We start from the raw sequence: 13,665 nt of genomic DNA on the forward strand, positions 1-13,665 counted from the left end.
TGTAGTCCTAGAAACTCGTGAGGCTGAGGCAGGAGAATTGCTTGAACCCAGGAGGCAGAGGTTGCTGTGAGCCAATATCGTGCCACTGCACTCCAGCCTAGGAGACAGAGTGAGAGAGACTGTCAAAAAAAAAAAAAAAAAAAAAAAAGAAGAAAGAATTAATGAGAATAATTTTTTCTATAATTAACCAAAGAGGTAAGTTCTAAAAAAGTATTTGTTTTTCCACCCCCAAATTTTGGCAACTATAAATAAATGAGCAAAGAGCGTTGCTTCATTATTATTCTTTTTGTTGATAAAGGTGGAAGAAGTAGTTGAAGCCAAATTCTCTGAGTGACTTAAAAAGATAATATTTTGTAGAGGTTGCAAAGGTTATGAAAGTGTCAGTTTTAATTTTTTAAATGAATCACACATCCAGAAGTTGATGCAGAAAATTAACCTCATCATGTATTTTATAAAGTTCTATGAGGAAAAATACATTGGTTACTTGTTACCAAAAATTTCCAACGAAAGTTTTATAAATCAGGAAAACCCTAGAGCGTATCATGAATTGTATGTATGAGTTAATCAGTGTCAAGAACTTTGAAGGGTATGAGAATTTAAACTAATTGCAGCTAACCAGTTCTGCTGCCAGTTTCATTGCTAGCAGAAGACACAAGACTCCAGATTAGAGACAAGTTATTATTCACATTGCAGAAAGCAGCACGAGGGTAGCATATTTGTATTGGTTCTTATTGCTCCCCACATTACATGGGGGTGATGCTGATGGATCCAGGTGTATGTTGCACATGCATATGTTTGCATCATACAACAAAACCAGAATCTTTTACAAAGGGCAAAAGGAAACATGTCCTTTTTCCTGGAAGGAGAAATTATCTTTACTACACCAAATGATAAGTAAATCTGCTCATTGCTCCTGATGAAGACACTACATTTTTCAAGATTGTTCACTGTACAGACATCTTTGAAAAGACAGTCTAGAGAAAAAGGGCAATTATTGCTTGAAACATGTTTTGAAACACCGGAGGCTTATGGAAAAGTTTCTCTCAATAATCAGGTGCAGGCTAATCTTAAAAATAACTATGGCCGGACGTGGTGGCTCACGGCTGTAATCCCAGCACTTTGGAAGGCCAAGGCAGGCAGATCACCTGAGGTCAGGAGTTCCAGACCAGCCTGCCCAACATGGCGAAACCCCATCTCTACTAAAAATACAAAAATTAGCCAGGCGTGGTGGTGGGCACCTGTAATTTCAGCTACTTGGGAGGCTGAGGCAAGAGAATTGCTTGAACCTGGGAGCAGAGGTTGCAGTGAGCCCAGATCATGCCATTGCACTCCAGCCTGGGTGACAGAGCGAGACTCTGTCTCCGAAAAAAAACAAAACAAAACAAAACAAAACAAAAAAAAACTATTTAGGTAACTTACTATTGTATTAAATGTAACATAGATTTTCCATGGACATTTTACCCCTTTTAAATCATATCTTTTTTTTATTTTTTATTTTTTTGAGATAGAGTCTTGCTCTGTTGCCCAGGCTGGAGTGCAGTGGCACCATCTTGGCTCACTGCAAGTTCCACCTCCTGGGTTCACGCCATTCTCCTGCCTCAGCCTCCTGAGTAGCTGGGACTACAGGTGCCCACCACCTAACCCAGCTAATTTTTTGTATATTTAGTAGAGATGGGGTTTCACGTGTTAGCCAGGATGGTCTCGATCTCCTGACCTTGTGTTCCGCCTGCCTTGGCCTCCCAAAGTGCTGGGATTACAGGTGTGAGCCACCATGCCCAGCCTTAAATCATATCTTAAGTGAATGATAAAGAGAGTCTCATTCCATGACTGTACCAGTAGTAAAAATAGGATTGTCCATTCCTAATAAATTCATTGTATTTTATTATTAACTTTTATTTGGTTCTAAACATCAAAGAAATGCATTGGATCAGTGGGTAAATAAATAGTTGTTATGATTACTCCAGTGTTTAGTACTGGGACAGTTTCCAGAATCTCTTGATAGTTCTTATAATCAAAAGACCTTTGATACCAGTGTGTTGATCTAAAAGACAGCTAATTTGCAGCCTCCCAGCATAACTTTTTTTAATAGGCCCTCCCATATAACCTATCTTAAGGTCAATTGATTCAGTACAACACCTAGATTGGGGTACAAATAACTGGAAGAAGCGTTATTAGCTAGGGGTCCCAATCCAGATGCCAAGAGAGGATTCTGGAACCTCATGCAAGAAAGAATTCAGGGTGAGTCCATAGATTAAAATGAAAGCAAGTTTATCAAGAGGCAGGAGAATCTCTTGAACCCAAGAGGCGGAGGTTGCAGTGAACCGAGATGGCACCACTGCACTCCAGCCTGGGCAACAGAGTGTGACTCTGTCTCAAAAAAGTAAAAATAAAAGAAAGTAAAGGAATAAAGAATGGTTACTCCACAGGCAGAGCAGCCACATGGGCTGCTCCACTGAGTATACTTATAGTTATTTCTTGATTTTATATGCTAAAAAAGAGATGGATTATTCATGAGTTTTCTGGGAAAGGAGCAGGGATTTCCCAGAACTCACGGTTCTTCCCGTTTTTAAACTATATAGGGTAACTTCCTGATGTTGCCATGGCATTTGTAAACTGCCATGTTGTTGGTAGGAGTGTCTCTTAGCATGCTAATGCATTATAATTAGCATATAATGAGCAGTGAGGACAACCAGACTTCTTTCTCATCACCATCTTGGTTTTGGTGGGTTTTGGCCAGCTTCTTAACCACATCCTGTTTTATCAGCAAGGTCTTTGTGCCAACCTCCCATCTCATCCTGTGACTAAGAATGCCTAACCTCCTGGGAATGCAGCCCAGCATATCTCAGCCTTATTTTACCCAGACCTTATTCAAGATGGAGGTGCTCTGGTTCAAATGCCTCTGACAAAAGGTGTCCTCAAGTGGCTGGCAATTTTGGAGGCCATCTCAAAAATTCTGCCTACCATACCGGCCATTTACAGCTTTCTGAAAGTGTAGACCTACCCCATTCTGCTTTTTATTTACATAGTTATCACTACATATTTACTTTCTTCTTTACTCATGAATTTTTTCCCTCTGTAGAAGGGAAAATTGTTCTTTTTAGCCCAGAGGTAAGACAGTGTGCAAGTGCTATGCTATCTACTCCCTGCACCCTAGATGCATAAATTTTAGCAAGTCAGCTACATCCCAGTAAAATTGCTAACAACATGTATCTATAAAACAGATAATGCTACCATCTGGACCCTATTACCAACATTTGAAATAACAATCCCAGGGACTATCCAATCCTGGGGACTATACCAACAGATCATAAGGCAAGGAAAAGTGGTTCCTTTTCATGAATTACTGTTAGATGAGCACACTTAAAAGAAACTATAAACACTGAGCCTCACAAAGTTCCCCTACTAACCTCCATCCCTTGAAGTCAGTCAAGGCAGAGTCCCCTAGAGCTGACAATTAAAGGGCAGACCATGGTTTTTCTCAGAGAAAACCATCTGTCCAGGGGTAAATTGACCTAAGCCTGTTGTTTAGACATCGTGGAAGTAATGGTAGCAACCAAAACATTTGCATAGATGAGGCTTCTCAACAGCCTCACAGACATAGAGAATTATAATGAAAGCAAGTCTCAGATAAATTTTTCCATGCATACATATGTATGAAATTTCATGAATCTGGGAAAAAACAGTTCATGCAATGTTTTCTGTAATCTTGGATGAAGTGTGAACTCTCTATTTTTGTGAGAGGTTCAATCTTACTTTGCATAAAATATCACTGGATGCTGGCTCCAATATTCTAAAGGTAGATCCTGTTACCCCTGTCGTCAGAAATCTCCAATTCAGTGGCTAGACACAAAACCATTTGGTGATCCCTGCTTGGGTCCCCTTCCTATGGTTACAGAGACTTATTCAAGTCTCATACTCTGTTCATGCAAGGTAGGTATTTTCTTAAAAAGTTTAGGTAATCCTCATATATTGAATGCTAGTTATATCCAGAGAGAATTCAGCTATAACTATGCTGATTAGTAAGACACTAATTTCACCAATGAAAATCCATTTTTAGAAAATTTATTAACATAATTATTAAAGCCTTTGGTGTTAGTCAAAGATAAAAATAATGGAAACACTTGTAGTTGCTTTGTCTGGAGTGTAGGCTTTCCAATATGTAACCAGTCCTACAATCTAATAGACTGTTGACCTATTAATTTCTGAATGAAGTAACTGACTGCATCTAAGGCCTAACTTTAACATACTCATGCACATTACACTCTCTAAACAAAAGTATTTTAAAATAAGTCACAGGTATCTTATAACTACTGTTTAGGCACCTTGTAGTCAAACAGGCTACTTTCATCTCTGAAATGGCTGAAAGGCCTAGTGCCTAGGGTCAAGTTCACCAGGGTGTACCACACAACTTTTTCAGTAATTTCCCTATCTCCCATTTTCCATCTGCCACAGACCTATAGGTAAGCCCTACTCACTTCAGCCCTCCTCATGTCTGGGAGACATCTTGCCCTTTTCCCTCCACCTGTTTTCAAGGCTTTTTTCTTTATTTGCTTCTGTATTCCAAGAGACTTTATTTGCACATAATGGAAGACAAGTGGCTTCCGAGGCAAGAAAAAAAAGGGTCCTAGATATTTTAATAGATAAGAGAAAGAAATGAAATACAACAAACAAAATAAAAACTAATAAATCAAATTATGTCAAAAAATAATTTTTTTATTGGAGAAGGAAGTTGAAATTGTACCTTTGGTTTTGGCAACTAACAATGTGTTATTTTCTTTCCTGACCAGGAGAGAAAATAACAACCTGTGCTAGGACTTGACCTGCATGCACCTGAACCAAAATGGAATCCAGGCAAAGAAAACAGGGCTGGGAAGTCACAATATTTTGAACTTTCTCATACTAGTATTGGTACAGTTTTCACAAGGAACTTTAGGAGAAGCCTCTGTGCTAACCCAGCAGAGTTATCCTCTCCCCATGTGTCCTCTCTACTTATTCATCATTACTATGCCAAAAGGACTATGTAGTCATACCTGAAAAATGTTTAGTTAATAAAGCTAGGTGTTCAATTTACAACAGGACCTCTAGGGAAAGACAAATGTAGCCTCCTCTTATCCATCCAACAGGCAAATTCTTACTAACTTTTTATGTCTCAACTTACATACTAATTCCTTGAAAAAGCCCTTTCTTACTTGCCTGGAACTTTTCTGCAGCCATGCTACTGCTGTAGCTACACATACTCCTTAGCATAGAAGAAACCTAAATGTCTTATAATTAATTGTTCATCTGTTGTTCAGATAAATGGTTTTTATCTTTGTATTCATAATCTCTAGTTCAGTGTCTAGCACATACTATGCACTAGAAATGTGAGTTTAATGAACAATTGCTTGACTAACAGAAAAGTTCCATGACTCAATGGGAGAAGATGACTCAAAGGCAGATGAACATGCCTTTAGGGAATAGAAGAAAGAACAACTTTTCTTCTAAAACTGGTAATAAGAAATAATATAAAGCAGATAAAAATAAGATTATAGGTGTGGGCATAGAAAGTTAAAAAATAATTTACTCCTTTTTTTAATTGCAAAATAAAAGACACACTGGATGGAGGAAGGTATTAGGAATGGGTAGAAACTTTAGAAGTGTAGTATAGGTTTGGAATAGTTATTGAGAGAAATGAAAAAAGACACTGCTAAGAACACAAAAAGGAATTTCTCAATGACGTTGAGAACCTGACTGCAGCTGCATACCATTTATTTTAAAAATGACAATGCAACAGTATTCAACCGCTTAGGGCAGGCAAAAAGATACTGACCACTCAGTTAAATGAATATTGTTACAAGTAGATAAAAGATCACAACCTACATACTTAAAAATATGTTCATCAAATGATAATTTCCTACATTGTCTATTCAGAGTTCATGGGCAGCTTACAAGATAATGTAGGTAATTAATACTTAAGAGTTTCTCTAGTAACAGGCATCTAGTGCTCTATCAGAAGCCATGATTTTTGAAAAATATGTAAGGATAGCATGAGGGAGATCTAATAGTGAAACAGAAGACAGTCTACAGTGGTGGAGAAACTCTAGCTCCTAGAGAGGCGACTCCAAAGGATGGTATGCAAAACAGCTTTTGTCCTAAAAGTGATATGAATTGAAATTTTATAACAAATACTAGAGTTGGGTCATTATCACATTTATTTTTTATAAAACTTGATAAATACGGTGTTATTTTGCATAACTTTGGAATATTTCACTTTAGAAATGTGAAATTTTTATCAGGAAATAAAACATTTTCCACACCTCTTCATGCTAGAAAAATGTTATTGATAAGAGTTATAAATAGTTTTGTTTCTCTCTTTACCTAAGAAGGAAGTAACCAAGGAGAGTATTTTTAAAATTGCAAACAGCTGGATAATCAACACCAAGTTCCTATCTCTTGCGTAGGTTGCAAATTGAAAAATGAAATCTTGTCTTGTTTGCACACCCTTAAAAGAGGGTCTGAAAGTGATTTAGTTTCATCACTAAATATTTATGGAAATTGATTAAATGTTACCAGGGACTTACAGAGATATTAACAACCCCCAGAGCAAAACAAGATCTTTCTTCCGTTACTGTGTTCCAAGAAATTTGAAAATATGCTACATATGTTTTTTCTGGAACAGTAATTGAAGAAAGAATCAATCAATGAATTAAAAATTATTTTCCATAACCTGTCCTCTAACTATTTTCTTTATTTTAGCCTCATATTATCTACTACTGAGCTACATTTACAATATACACACTAGAGACTATCATTTTGGCAAATGCATAATATGTTTTATTTTACTAAGCAAGGTATTATGAAAGGAAAAACATTAAATCTCCTCTGTTTTTTATTAAGCATGTATTTCTCCATTCACAGTGTTTTACTCTGGACAAGAACTTAATAAAATGAGAAGTCCAAACTCATGTTTCTCTTTACTATAGAAAGTAATTTGTTGGCCTCATAGTTTAACCTGTCCAAGATAAAAAGAGAGTCTCCAGTAAATACTTCCACTTAATGATGTAAAATTTTTATTCACACAGAATTTCTAATCCATATATGTATACAAAATAATTACATGAAGGAAATGTGAGCAATTACTTCAATCAAATCCTTAAAAAAGAAGCATGATACTCACCTAACCAGCACAGTATACAATATCTTCCCAAATTGGAAAGCATTTTCATGCAGAATTAACAGAGGATGGCCCATTTCCATGCATCAGCAGCAGTCTTACACAACTATCCACACCCAAGCTCTCACACACTCACAGGGAAGGAACCATCTCTTTCCTTCCCTCATGTCACCCACAGTAGAACCATATCCCTTCTCCACTCTTTCTTAGCTTGCACAAAAATAATTCCCACCACCCACAGGTTGGCTCAGGGCCTCTGAGGAATGAGCAGTGACAAGATCAAAGAGCTCTTCCTCTTCTCACACCCACAGTTAATTGTCTACCTCCAAGATTCTAAACTTGAAGGCACGTCTCATAACACCCCAAAGGGGACGATCGCGTGAGAAGACAGCCTGCCAACTCACACAGTATTATGAACCCAAACAGACCAGAATAAAAAATACATACCCTTAATCAATCACTTATAACAATTAAAATGTGCTGTAGTTTCCTTTTTTCATAATGGCAGTCTGTCCAGTTTATCAGTGTAAATATATTTACATATTAAGAGGATCTTGGAATTTCTGCACTTGCTGAGTGACATAATCAACAGCAAGTAGGTAAGTTGCTAGGCCAAAAGACCAGAATTATACAGAATACGTGCTTTGTACTAAAATAATTGTTCTGATGGGGAAATTATAATTTATTCCCAAGTAATTGTATATCCTTGTAGTCAGAGGGCATAAGAGTTGTAGGTACACAATTTGAGCAGGGTTATGGTGATAATAGTAATAATTGCTAACATTTATCAGTGGTCATCTATGTGTTAGAAATGTACTGGATTATTTATATACATAATTCCTAATTAATAACATAAATAAGGTTACTAGCCTAGTAACTGACTGAGCTACCTTGTCTAGTGAATGGCCTGAACTAATATAACTGTATGTGTCTATTACTCTAAACCTCTGTGCTCATTCTTAGACCAGCAATCGTAAGTCTCAGGCCTTCATTACACATTTAAACCTTATAGAGAATCCCAAAGAGTTTTGTCTATGTGGGGGTGCATCTATCAATATATGTTAGGAATTTAAAATGAGAAAACTTTAAAATGTTTTGTACATTAAATCATTTTAAAGAAGAATACTAAATTTATTTCATGTTAACATAAGTAAAATATTTTATGAAAATAATGTTTTCCAAAACAAAAAAAAAAGGGAGAAGAATGGTACTGCTTTACATTTTTGTAAATCTCATTAATCTGTGGCTTAATAGAAGATAGGTATGCTCTGAAATGTGCTCTGTATTTGTTGTGTTTTGGTTGAAATGTAAGAAGAAACTATAGCCCTACACAGATACATAATAGAAAGATGAAAGAATATTTTAATAGCATTTTCAGGTAATTATGATATTATTATTGGATACCACACCAAACTCTACAAATAGTAGTTTCTCACAGATTAATTGTAATGTGTTCTCTGAAATTACATCAGTAAAAAGTGTACCCTGTTATATCAAAATGCTTTGGTCCATCTTTCACGTTGATAAATTTGTTGACACATAAATGCTTTTTAAATATCATGCATTAGTCATTGGGAAATTATTAGTTCAATGAATAACGCAGATAGTCCAAATGTTGACACTTCTTAATATAAGATTAAACATAATATGCTTTGATTCTTTTCTCTTTATCTTTTGTGTATATATTAGAGGTTTTATCCTTATGTTTACTATCTGGCTTACATAAAACACCAGATAGTTATATCATTATATTTTAAGCTGATAACACCCTAATTTCAATCACATAAAATACTCCGTACTTTTATTTTTCTAACCTTCCACTCTTAATGGTATTAATATCACACTTAACATGTTTCTATACTGTGTATACATCTAAAAGTTATTGTTGTTATAGCTAGTTATAATATTCTTGTCTTTTAACTTTTATATTAGTGTTAAAAGTGATTTACACATCAGCATTACAGTATTAGAGTATTTGACTATGTATTTCCCTTTACCAATAAATTTTATACTTGTACATGTTTTCATGTTGTCACTTACTGTCCTTTCATTTCAACTCAAAGAACTCCCTTTAGCACTTCTTATAAGACAGAGCTCTTCGTGATGAACTTCCTCACCCTTTGTTTTCTGGGATTATCTTTATCTACTCTTCATTTCTAAAGGGCAGCTTTGCTGGGTATAGTGTTGTTGGTTAGCTTATTCTTGAAAGGTTTTCTTCTTTCAGCACTTTGAATACATCATCCCACTGTCTCCTGGCTTGTAAGGTTTCTGTTGAGAAGTCCACTCATAGCCTAATGAAGATTCCCTAATATAAGTCTCTTTTTGCTTGTTATTTCAAGATTCTCTCTGACTTTTTGAAAATTCTATCATAATGTGTAGCTGAGCATTTTTCTTTGAGTTGATATTTCCTGGGATCCTTTGAGCTTCATGAATCTGGATGTCCATATTCCAGGCCCCTCTTGTTGAAAACTGGGAAGTTTTCAACCAGTAGTTCTTTAAATAAGCTTTCTGTTCCTGTTTTTTTTAATTCTCATTCTAGGATTATTATAATTTGCATATTTGTTAGCTTGAGGGTGTCCATAGGTATCATATGCTTTCTTTACTATTTTATATTCTTTTTTCTTTTTGTTACTTTAACTGGTCAATTTCATATGACCTGTCTTCAAGTTTAATAATTTTTTCTTCTACATAATCAGGTCTGCTGTCATAGTTCTCAACTGATTTTTTCAGTTTTGTCATTGTATTCTTCAGCTCCAGGATTTTTGTTTGGTTCTTTTTTATGCTTTCTACCCTATTTTTTAACTTTTCATTTTGTTCATGCCTTGTTTTCCTAAGTTTATTTAGTTGTCTTTCTATGTTTTATTGCATCTCATTGAGTCATTTTGAGATGACTATTTTGTATTTTTTTTCAGGCAGTTTATAGGTATTCATTTATTTGGGGTCAGTTACTGAAGCTTTATCATCAGGTTGCCATGTTTCCTGATTCTTCATTATCCATGTATACTTGTGCTGGTGTCTGTGCTTTTGAAGAAGTAAATACCTCTTCCAGTCAGTCTTTAAGACTGGATTAGGCAGATGAAGAGCTTCTCCTGTTGAGTTCCAAGCTGATTAGATTGCCTCCAGAATTACAGTTGAGTGGGAGTGAAGCTGGGCCATGTGGCTACTACTTGGTCCACAATGGAATTCATGGTTGATGAACTTATTACCGGGGGCTTGCTTGAGTGGGTATGGATCTTGTCTGGTCTCTCAATGGACTGGACTGCCTCAAGGCCTTTGATCAATAGATCTGGGATGAGGGTACACTTCAAGATCCACAGTCAGTGGACCAGTCACCAGGTGCATGGACACGTATGGCTTTGTCCAAATCCCTGGGAGAGCTGCCACTTGGTGTGTCCCTGGGAATGCAGTACTTGCCCTGGATTTCATCTGAGAGGAGCTAGAGACTGCTTCAGGGCCTGCAGCAGAGACCAAGGCCACAACTGAGAGGAGCTAGAGCTGAGTTACAGGGCTGTTTTAAGATTCACAGTAGGACTGAGGAGTACGGCGGGCCTCCCTGCAGAAGCATAGTTGGGTATACTTTCCTTTGGATATCTGTGCAGGCTGAACTGGTCTCAAACTGCAGCTGGCAGGGATTGGAGCCACATTATAGGGCCTCTTCAAAATATGCTACTTGACTGAGGCTGGCTAACCTACCTATAGGGGCATGGGTGTGTATGTTTCTCGGTGGGTCCCTGGGCAGGCAGGACTGCTCTCAGACCATAGCTGAAAGGGGCCAGAACTGAATTAGAAGGTCCTTTTAGGGTCCACAACTGGGAACAGGGTTGACAGGCCTGTTACCTGAGGGATGTGTGGGCATTACTCCTTCAGGTTCTTTGGTGGATGGTTCTGGTGGTAGAACCAAAGCCATATGGACAAACCCATTTCTGAGTCTGGTGAGCCTGCTGACTAGGTGCAGGTCTGCCCTCTTGAAATAGCCCTCCTAGTTATTGGGCTCCATTGGGGTTTCACAACCTTGAACCTGCATTTTTTATGACATCACTTTCTTTTCTTTTTTAAACTCAAGATTATTTTCATTTGAATTAAACATGGCAAAGTATTTAAATTCCTGGTGGTGTTAGGCCATAGGATGCTATATATTTGCTATCTGTGTGGTCCCAGTTGATATAATAAAAGAGGTAAAAGCTGGTAAAGGGTTGGTGCTCTATTTTTTTTTTTTTTTTTTTTTTTTTTTTTTTTTTGATGCATCAAGATGCACTTCCAATTCCCGGATTTACACAAATGCTCCAATTTTAGACAGACCTGTGCTGTTTAACATGGTAGTCAGTAGGTACAGGAGAACATTGAGCACTGAAATGTGGCTAGTCCGAATTTAAGATGTGCTGTAAGTGTAAAATACCCAAAAGATTTTGAAGACAAAAAATTATATAGAGTATCTCAGTAACATTTTATATTGATTATATATGTCAAAATGATCACATTTGGCATATATTGAGCAAAATAGGATATACTATTAATTTCACCTGATTCTTTTTACTTTTTAATGTAGCTGCTAAAAAACTTAAAACTTCATATGTGACTTGAATTTGGCTTGCATTGTATTTCTTTTTTCCTTTTTTTTTTTTTTTTTTTCTGAGATGGAGTCTTGCACTGCCACCCAGGCTTGAGTGCACTAGCATGATCTCGGCTCACTGCAACCTCCACCTCCTGGGTTCAAGCAATTCTCCTGCCTCAGCCTCCCAAGTAGCTGGATTTACAGGTGCCCATCACCATGCCCAGCTAATTTTTTGTATTTTTAGTAGAGACGGGGTTTCACTATGTTGGCCAGGCTGGTCTCAAACTCCTGACCTTGTGATCTGCCTGCCTTGGCTCCCCAAAGTGCTGGGATTACAGATGTGAGCCACTGCACCCGGCTTGCATTGTATTTCTCTTGAATAGTGTTGCTTTAGCCATTGGCAAGAATGAGACTAAATCAATTCCATATTAGCCTGGGACCATATTTTGTTTGATCATTTTTATTAACTCATACTACAGCTCTGTCACTTTATTTTTATGGAAGAATTTTACCATTGGTCACTGTAGATAGTGACCATGACTACATTACTTCCACTAGTGTGATTTATTTTTCCTTTTTTAAAAAAACTAAAAAAATACATATTTTTACTATTTTAACCCTCTATTTTTTTTTGAAGTAGAGTCTCTCACTTTGTTGTCCAGGCATGAGTTCAGTGGCATGATCATGTCTCACTGCAACCTCAACCACCCAGGCTCAAGCAATCCCCCTGCCTCCACCTCTCGAGTAGGTGGGACTACAGGTATGCAACACCATGCGCAGCTAAGTTTTAAATTTTTTGTAGAGATAGGGTCTTTTTATGTTGTCCAGTCTGGTCTTGAACTCCTGGGCTTAAGCGATCCTCCCCCATCAACCTCCCAAATTGCTGGGATTATGGGCATGATCCACTGTGCCCAGCCTTTGTTTTCTTAGGACATATACAATACACACACTCACACACACACACACACACACACCTTTCCAATAAGTTATAGTAGAGAAGAGAAAAAAAACAAAGAAACGTAATAACCAATGCCAGAAATTTCTGGTGACTATAGATTTCTTTTTCATTCAATCCATTCTAATTGGTCATAGAATATTTTTATCAAGAAATTTAATCATGACCTGAGTTTGTTTTATATCAAAGATTAGTAGAAATGACATATTTAGAAAACAAATTTTTATTTATATTTTTCCCTGTAACATACATTGTTTGAATAGGACACATATTCAAAATGTTTTCTGTTTCTGCACAGTAAAGTCTAAGAAAAGTGCTGGGAAATATATCCACCTTAGAAATCAATAAAAAGATGTATACCTTTTTCAAATGTGTACAATATATTCTGTCTTGTAAAGTTTTTTAAGACTATGTGAATAAAAAGGAATCATCTACCGGAAACCTTTAGCATAGTGCCAAAGTGCCTGATGGCATAGAAAGCACTTGAAAAAATTAAAAAATATATATCTTTCCTCAAAGTTTTTTATTTCTACATTTATCCATATCTGCTTTTTGATGTCAGGAAACTCTCTGCAATTCTCTCACTCTGCTTTTTTCTGGTTAATTTTTTTTCCTTACTCTCACACTGAAGTACAAGCAAACATTTGATCTTTGTGATAAACAGTCTCCTTTAATTCTACCCCTAAGCTCAGAGTTTCATGTTCCTATTCTCTGATGTGAGTTGTCCCTTAATAATGTGTCATAGTAACCATGAATATTTGTGTAATTAGCTTTTTAGAAGGAACACAAAAATCAAAGATGATCTAGAAAATTTGTTTTGTCATGCTTTGTAATGGCTAGAAAATGTTGTTTGGATGGCTGCAAATTGCATGATAAACTTTCAAGCATTTTTTAATTGTTTAAAAAAAAAACACGTGGCAAGTTTTAACATGTTGTCATTTTTTAACAGGATGTAAATTACATCAGTCACATTAACAAATGACCATATGGTCAGGACTTTAGAAG

This window comes from Pan troglodytes, chromosome 3 (assembly GCF_028858775.2).
Source record: "Pan troglodytes isolate AG18354 chromosome 3, NHGRI_mPanTro3-v2.0_pri, whole genome shotgun sequence".
Classification (NCBI taxonomy): domain Eukaryota; kingdom Metazoa; phylum Chordata; class Mammalia; order Primates; family Hominidae; genus Pan; species Pan troglodytes.